This window comes from Solanum tuberosum, unplaced genomic scaffold (assembly GCF_000226075.1).
Source record: "Solanum tuberosum cultivar DM 1-3 516 R44 unplaced genomic scaffold, SolTub_3.0 scf00079, whole genome shotgun sequence".
In the NCBI taxonomy this organism is placed as follows: Eukaryota; Viridiplantae; Streptophyta; class Magnoliopsida; order Solanales; family Solanaceae; genus Solanum; species Solanum tuberosum.
The window spans coordinates 361,199-370,459 of NW_006239004.1; positions in this window are offsets into that span (position 1 = coordinate 361,199).

Sequence of the window (9,261 nt, forward strand, 5' to 3'; positions counted from 1 at the left end):
CATAATTACTTGCCACACATAAGACACTAAAATCAGTCCCAAAAAGTAAGGAAAACTAAACGAATCTAAGATATGGATGTTTTCAGAGCCACCCCACACTTAGTCGTTAGCCTACTCATGAATGTGAGCACTCATGTACTCAGACTTTCCCTCTTATTATTCATTCAATTTCATGCTCAACCCAATCCTATAATTTCACCATTTCACTTAAGGCACTAATTTTGAGTTTGTTTTACTCATGCCTTGCCTATTTGTTCTACTCAAGAATTCAAAACAATAGGGCTTTCGAAATTTAACCCAACCTTCAACTTGCAAAATTTCAAGCAATTCATGATTTCAAGTTAATTCATTCGTTTCGTGTTTACTTATTTTACTCAAGACTTCAAACAAGAATGATCACTTAGCTTCTATGGTAAATTAACAAGAAATTTGCAAGACAAGAGATCAAAACCAACGGAACATTCATTCATTGTGCCTTTTCAAATTCAAGGGTACCATTGTTAGGTTCAACAACTTAATCTCTTTCCCCCATGAATAATTTTTAAGGATGTAAGAGTGTTTGGGTGAGGAAATTCAAATTCCTCCACACCCACATGTATTCAACTTTTCAACTAACCCAAAGAAAGAAAGAATAAGTTAGAAACATACCTTGATGAAGATGGAAGAACAAATAAGCAAGAAATTAAGTCTTCGATCCAAGTCAGTGACACATTTTTTAGGGAGGGAAGAGTTTAGGGTTGTGAAATTCGGAGAATGGTGTTTGGGTTTAAATAATAGGGGAAAATCGTGAATTGAGGGGGCGGGTTAAACATGCTTGGGGTTAACTTTTTTAAAAAAAAAAATGAGTAAAAACCTGAAATTTTACCTCTAGGGGGTCACGCCAGGTTCGTGGCACAGAGTGGCCACACACCCTTCTTTTTTAAGAAATTAAAACTTTATATTTAGGTTTGTGGCATGGCCTGGACACGGCCTCTTCGGGAATTCTGTGTCCATTGTTAAATCCTAGCTTAGTGGCATGGAGCCAATGCGGAACTGGGTTAATATTTTAATTTCATTGTTATATTTTTTGTACTTACTGTATGATGGCATGCTTACCTTCCTTAATTCATTCAAGCTTGTTCCATACCATTTTCCCCTGCAAGATACAAAAACAGAATTTGCATTAAAGAGATTAGTTGCCTCCCATCGAGTGCCTCAGTTTTAGCCGTGGCATGACTATTCTTAATGTATTTGTTGCATGACATGTTTTTTATTTTTTATTTTATTTTTATATAGTTCCTAACTATTACAATGAAATGATATCCTAACTATTTTACAGAGAATTAAATAACCTATCTATTACAAAGAAATCACGGGTTGCCTCCCGATAGCACCTAGTATAATGTTGCGACTCTATCGGACTTAGGATGACTCATCACCAAGTGTGAGTACTCCGTTATAGCGATCAAAATTATTCCCAAAGTAGTGCTTTGCACTGTAACACCTCGAAAATTGGAAGTTGGTATGAAAAGGAAAGTTGCATTTTGGCATTGATTCAGGTTCCACGATTTGGACCTACAATATGTAGGAAAATCTACGTGCCATAGGAAGTCAATCATAGGTGATGGGTTGAGTTTGGGAATTTCAAGTTTCTGAAGTTTGGTCTATGATTATCCAGGATGAGTCATAAGGTGATCTATGAGCCATAGGAAGTGCACGTAGAGTTGATCCAGACGTAGTGGAATCTTAGGATCGAACTAGGATTCTACGAGCCGTAGGAAGTGGGACGGGTCGTAGGAATGTCTCGTGGCATTTATCAGAACTTTAAGCACAAATAATCGATTCTACGGCTAACTAGGATGGTCCATAAAAGTTCGTATGGACTGTAGGTCGAAGTCATAGGGTCCTCCGACATATTTTAATTAAGAGTGTTTTGGTCTTTTCCTATGCACTTAACTCCTAAACTACATCGTTTTGACCCTATAACTACCCCTACAACCATTTACTATTCAAAACCAAAACCAATTCTCGTATTCACTCAAACTCTCCCAAAATCTCTCAAGTTTTCTTCTTCGAATTTTGTCATGAGCTCCAAGGTGAAGAGCTAGGGTATCAAGCTTCAAGGTTTCATTCTTCTTGCTTTCAGGGGCTTGATTATCAAGGTATGTGAGAATTCACCTATGGATTCCTTTCATCCATTGTGTCTCCAAAAGAATCTCAATCTCCTAAAAGCATTTCACCCAATTTTATTAGGGTTTCATGCAATTCTCCCTAGGTCTTATTTATTATGATGCAATTGTTTATTTTTCTATCTTATTATGCATGGTTTGATGCAATTACATGGCTTTCAATTGATTTCAAATGGACCTATGACTATGTGTACTTCATGAACATAAATTATGCATTAAGCTTAGGAACTTATGACTTATGAATTATGGAAGCTATGCATGTTTTATGAGAAGCATGATTTATGAACAATGGATGCTTTGAGATAAGTGTGAATGATTTTGTAAAAGGTTTTCTCACATATGAATGAAATCATGTTTTAGATGCTTAGAAACATAAGTGTGTATAAAGAAGAAGTTTATGAAATCATGATTTGGAAAGAGCTACTCTATGATGACTTGTGATTGGATTAGTAGCTTTTGTGCCCTTCCAAGTATCTTGATATGAATATGATTATGTCTTTTTCGTTGGGATTACTTAGCACCATGAGGACTTTGGAATGGAGGCCCTATTGCTAGTAGAGGTTTGTCTCTAGTAGCTATTCCCTTTTTCCCAAACAACGTGCCCCCGTAGGATCGTGTTAAATGACCTAGCTAGTGGATCCACAATGATAATTATGAATAAATGTAACAAAATTGTACCTTGGCAAGTATTTTTCCCTTTTTGGTGTGTAGGTCATGTTTGATTCCATGTTATAGCTCACATGTCTTATTTTCGATTAACGATATATATCCCATAAATGATCTAGGTTTTCTTCAATGGTTTTATGAAAGCTTATCAAAAAAATTTAGTGTGCATTGACCTCGTATTAGATTTATGATTTATTTATAAAGGCTTCTATCACATTTTACTTTCTCGTGCATACCATGTTTAAGCTCACTATGTTATCATGCCTATGTTTTATGCATTTCCCCATACTTAATACATTCAATGTACTAATTCATACTTGTGCCTATTTTGTCTTATATTATAGGGTCCGACAATGCTCTTCCCTTTCATGGCTAGCTTGGATCATTCTATTAGAACATTGGATTTGTGAGTCCTCATGCTCCGAGAACAAGGACATTGATATTTTTGTTCTTTTATTGTCTTTTTCAGTTACAAACTTGTACATGGCGTATGGATTACATCCCAACCACTCTTGTGATGTTAGAAAGACTTGTGTCAAACTTAGTAGTATTCTGCACATATCTTATGTACTCGATTTGTATCGTTTATGTCATAGTATGGTTTGAGATTTATGATGATTATATTTCTTAAATTGTATTTCATTACGTCATGCGTATGTCAAGTGTCTTGTTTAAGATCTTTCGGGGTCTTATTCGCCATGTCATGTGTAGGGTGTACTTTGGATCATGACAAACTTGGTATTCAGAGTACCATGTTTTAGAAAAAGGTCCTAGGATGTCTGACAAGACGCATCGAGTAGAGCCTTGTTCATGAATGTCAAACACATCACACTTATGAATAAGAGGTTACACAGCATTGAAGAAACATCACTTCTTTCAATGCTCTAAAGTTGTGCCATAGAGTTCATCTCTATAAAGGTATTTCTCCTAATTATTGTGTGATGTTTTTTAGGATATGCCTCTAAGAAGAGAGAACCCAAGAAGGAATGTGGAGACAAGGTTCCTAAAGTTTCGACGGATCCTTTATCCGACCAAGTGAGTCATACCAAATTCTGAGTCGCTTTCCATGTATTGGCTCAAGCTATGACGACCCAAGCTAATAAAAAGGCCATTGCTCCCGTGAACCAAATGTGGGTATGGCGGTGATAAGGGTGAGGGATTTCACCAGGATGATCCTCCAAAGTTTCATGGGTCGAAAGTTTATGAGGATCCTCAAAAGTTCATTGATGAGATTTAAAAGATAGTGGAAGTTATGGGAGTGTCAATGGTGGAGAAGGCAGAATTGGTTGTTTATAAACTCAAAGGTGTTGCTCAAGTTTGGTTCAATCAATGGAAGGAAAAAAGGGCTATTGATGTGGTTTCTCTTGATTCAAAGAAATTCAAAGGGGCTTTTCTTGATCATTTGTTTCCTCTTGAGATGAGAGAGGCAAAAGTTCTTGAGTTCATTAATCTTCGTCAACGAAATAAGAGTGTGAAGGAGTAAGCATTGAAGTTTACTAAATTGGCTAAGTATGCTCTAACTATGGTTGCTGACTCTAGGGCAAGGATGAGTAGGTTTTTACCGGGTGTGTCCGAAGTGGTAGTAAACGAGTTTCAAACAACCATGTTGATCAATGATATGGATATCACCCGTTTGATAATACATGCTTAACAAATTGAAGAGGAAAACTTTAAAGATAAATATAAGGAGCCAAAGAGGGCAAGGACCGGTGATGGTGACTTTTCTCATTCTAGGTCTGGTGGACATGGTCGTCTTCAAATGTGGCAAAATTTTACCAGTTAATATTTTTCTAATGTTCCAGCTCCTAAGTTCAACAAAGATAGGGTGTCTAACCCTAAGCCTCAAGGAGGTGGTTGTCACACCCCTATTTTTCCCCAAATTCATATTTTAAAAAAAGATTTTTTACAATTGAAGTGACATTTCGAAAAGGGATTATTTTATTTCAGAGTCATCACTTGGAATTGAGTTTTGGTGTTCCAAGTCACCTTATGTAGATCCCTAATGAAAAGGAAGTTGACTCTTTATTTTATTGGTCTGCAAACTAGGAGTCTAGTTAAGGAATTCTATTAACCGAGAGGAAGGTGTAAAGCACCCTTCAAGTCTCGTGGTTCTAGCACAGTCGCTTTATTGACTTTAATATGGCTTGGAATAATTTTGAATATATCATATTGATTAGCTTAAATAAAATGTCTATGTCCGGTCTTCTTTGATATTATCTTAACCTTGCTTTTAAAACTATCTTATTTTATTAGAGTTGTGTATTGGTAGCAGCGCTTTCCAACCTTGTCACTAATTATTAATTTGTTTGTACGTCGCACCTAATAATTGAGTCTACTCATTAGTTGATTCAAAAATTTATATCTTATTAAAAGTATTTGGGTCAAAACAGGTAAATGTAACTTTGCCACTTTATAATATCCTTTTTCTAAAAGAAAACCTTAGTTAAGATGATAGATTATGAACCTAAAATTGTTTTGTCTATCAATATCAAAATTATGATAGAATCACTGAATTTTCTAAATTAAATTTAACCCCAAATAATCCTTTCTATTCAATAAATTTGCAGGGCCTATTAGAATTTAAGTGATACAATTCCAAATTCCTCCTAATTTTACTATAGGAAACTTGTACTTAATTAAATTCTTAAATCTTACCTTGAATCCATTAAGTCATTAACTTAACTATATTCAATCAAACAATGAATAGATTTATTCAAACATTTAAACTAATTTCAAGCGAAACAACCAAAATGAATATACGAGAATATTCAAGAGACATAAATTAAAGCATACAATGAAGCAAATTAGAAAAAGGTTGAACCTCAAATGTGTCGCTTTACATTCATAAATTGCTTTGACTAGAGTTAACTGGAGCTATGACTCGATACCTCGACTCGTGGGAAACCTCAAACTTCACCTTTGTTTTTCTTCTTCTTTTGTTGTTGTGCATTTTCATGGGCGTGTGGGTGTATTTTTTTTTTCCTTTGTTGTCATTTAATGTAGTATGTATGTTTCCTCCCCACTTTGTATGTATGCGTGAGTATGCCTGGATCATTTAGGGGTGTTTTGTCCGTGTGTATATATGGGAGGATATGTTGGTGTAGGGTGTGTGTAGTAGTAGTGGTGGTGAGGAAGAGCGTTGTGGGCTAGAGTGGGGGTAGATAGTGGGTAGTGGGTACTTCGATTAGAGAAAGTGGGGGTGTGGTAGGTTATTATTATTTATTTATTTTTAATAATATAATATAATATAATATAATATAATATGATATGATATGATATAATATGATATTATATGATATGATACGATATGATACGATACGATACAATACGATACGATATGATATAATATAATATAATATAAGGGAAAAGCGTCTGATATACCCCTCAACTTTGCCATTTGGAGCCTATATGCCCCTCGTTATGAAAGTGGCCCATATATACCCTTACCGTTATACAAACGGCTCACATATACCCCTACCGTTACAAAATGAGCTCACATATACCCTTAATTTAACAGAAGTGAAAAAAATAGTATTAAATTTATGTTTTTGACTTTTAAATTTTAAAAAAACATTTAGAGGTATATATGATCCTTCTAGCGAATTTCAAGGTATATTTTAATCTTATTTATACATAAATTATTTTTTTGACGTCTTTGATTATCAGTTTTTTGAGTTTCTTATTCTTATTTTATTTTTTTCTTTTGTTCGTTAGTGTAAAAGAGAAAATTTTAAAACTAATTTTTTTTGTGGCTATATTATAATTTAAAACTATTTTTTTTTACTATATTGTTATTTAGTTTTTGTATTGAAAAAAAATTGGGTCATCTATAATAAAGTTTACAAGAAAATTAGTGAAACATAAATAAATTTGACCATCAAAATAATAACTTTAAATTAGTCGTTGAAACAAAAAAAGTCAAAAAAAACTATGTGTGTGGAGGATTAAATATACCCATATGGGATTATATATTTTTTTTTAAATAATAATAATTAAATATTAAATTAAAATTAATTTTTTCTACTTCCGTTAAAGGAAAAGGGTATATGTGAGTCATTTGTATAGCAATAGGAGCATATATGAGCCACTTTCATAATGAGGGGTATATCAGCTCTAATTGATAAAGTTGAGGGGTATATCAAGCCATTTTCCCATAATATAATAATATTATTTAACTTGGTTGATTCTAATGAAGGTGGCGTGATTATTCAAAATGGTTTGGAATCGTCTCTTGTAGATGTGAAGACTAAGCAAGATCTTTACCCTATTATGGTTGATTTGAAGAAGTTGATTTCTGTAAAATCCATTGAGGCTTTCTCCAAAGGGGGGAGATAGTGTCCGCATATATCAAGGTCAGTTATGTGTTTCGAACATTGATCAGTTGAGGAATTCCATTTTGGTAGAAGCTCAGAGTTCTCGATATTCTATTCATGTGCGAGCTACCAAGATGTATTGTGATTTGTGGGAGGTCTATTGATGGGATGAGATGAAGTAGGATATTGCATAATTTGTGGCTAAGTGTCCTAATTGTCAACAAATGAAATTTGAGCATCAGAAAGCTAATGGGTTGGCTCAAGACATTTACATTCCTACTTGGAAGTGGAATATTTGAATATAGACTTCATTACGGGTTTACCTCACACTTGTCATCAGTTTCATTCAACTTGGGTCATTGTGGACTGAATGACGAAGTTGGCTTACTTCCTGATGAGTGGTAGATTTTCACTCATTTGAGGCAGTTTTAGTTCAATAATTAGTGTCCTCAATTCCTAATTATGTCCTATTCTGATTATATTTTGACTAGTCTTTGGAAACGTGTATTGCACGTTTGTCCCTTATCATTATTATAGAATTTTTATGTAGTTAAAATTAAAGTTGAGTTATAAAATAGATAATATTGAAATACACAATATGGATTTTATTCATCAATAAAATTCATACAAGCACGACAATATATTTCCATCAAAAATATGTGAAGCTACTTAAGATAATATAGTCTCTAATGATATGAATGTTGATAAATCTTTGCTTGAAAAAGTTATAAATGCATGTAGATTTCCTTTAACAAAATTTGCAACAACATGAAGAAGATTATTCATATTTTTAATGTTAATGATATAATATCATTTATTATAATCTATTCAATTTATAATTGTTTTAGTCTTCCACTAACTATTGCAGAGATAGATGGCATACGGATAAAAACAAAATTCTGTTCTACGAACACTACTTTAACATCTGATTATTCATCTCAAGTATGCATAGAAATTGTCTGTTTGTCATCACAAGCCATCCTAAGTTATTTCAAATAATGAATTAATAATAGAGTCAATTTTCAGCAACAAATAAATTAGTAATTACCAAATAAAATGTAACATCACTATTTTATATGAGAAGAAAAATGAAAAAAAAAAAGTAATTAATTACATAGCATACCAAAAGAGAGAACATCTCTTACTATTTCATGTTAAATTTTATTATAAGTCATAATGAATCACTCTTGATAAAGATATTTTTTTCTCAACTAAACTTATCTTAAGGTTTCAGGACGGAATTATATTGATCCTAGCACTCAAGAAATAATTCAACATTCAATCAAGTGAATCATTTAGCCTTCTTATAGCACGAGTGTCATCATATAATATTATACTAATTCTAAAAATCATATACATGAAATACCTAATTTTTTCAGAGAAACTACAAATTCACGTACCCCATATTTTGGCCTTAAATTTTCTTCTAAGTAGAAACACATATATTGGATCGACATTTTCAATTCATCATCAAAGGTAGTATTTTTCTTCAAATATCACCTTCACCTATAAATTTACAATAATATAGGAAAGTCAAATGGGAAAATAGCAAAAATTGAGAAAAACACAAAAAAAATTAGAAAATGTGTAGATGAAGAAAAAAAAGTCTGAATCGAGAAGAGAAAAGAAGATTAGATATTGTATGTGCACCTTCGTGGAGTGCATAGACATAAATGCACAAATGTTTACAAGAATGTTGAAAACTAATATATTGATGGGAATCTCTCTCTATATATATATAACACCTCTATGGCCTCCATTCATATATTTTTTTCTCCTTTTTTTTATCATTTTTTCCTTCATTATTTATTTATTTTATTTGTAATATCTTAAAAAAAATTCACATTCAATTACTCAACTTTCACCTATCACTATAATATATATTTAATATCTTTAATAAAATAAGAAAGGGTAAAGGGTCAAATATGCCCCTAAACTATTCGAAAAGGTCTAGATATACCCTCCGTTTAAAATAAACTACCCGACCCATTTTCAACAATTTTGTTTAAATTTTTATTTTTTTCGATAAATCCCAAAAAATAGTAATTGATTAATAAAAAATAGGAAAAATATGAAAAAAATATAAAATTAATGCCAAAAATTCACAAATAAAT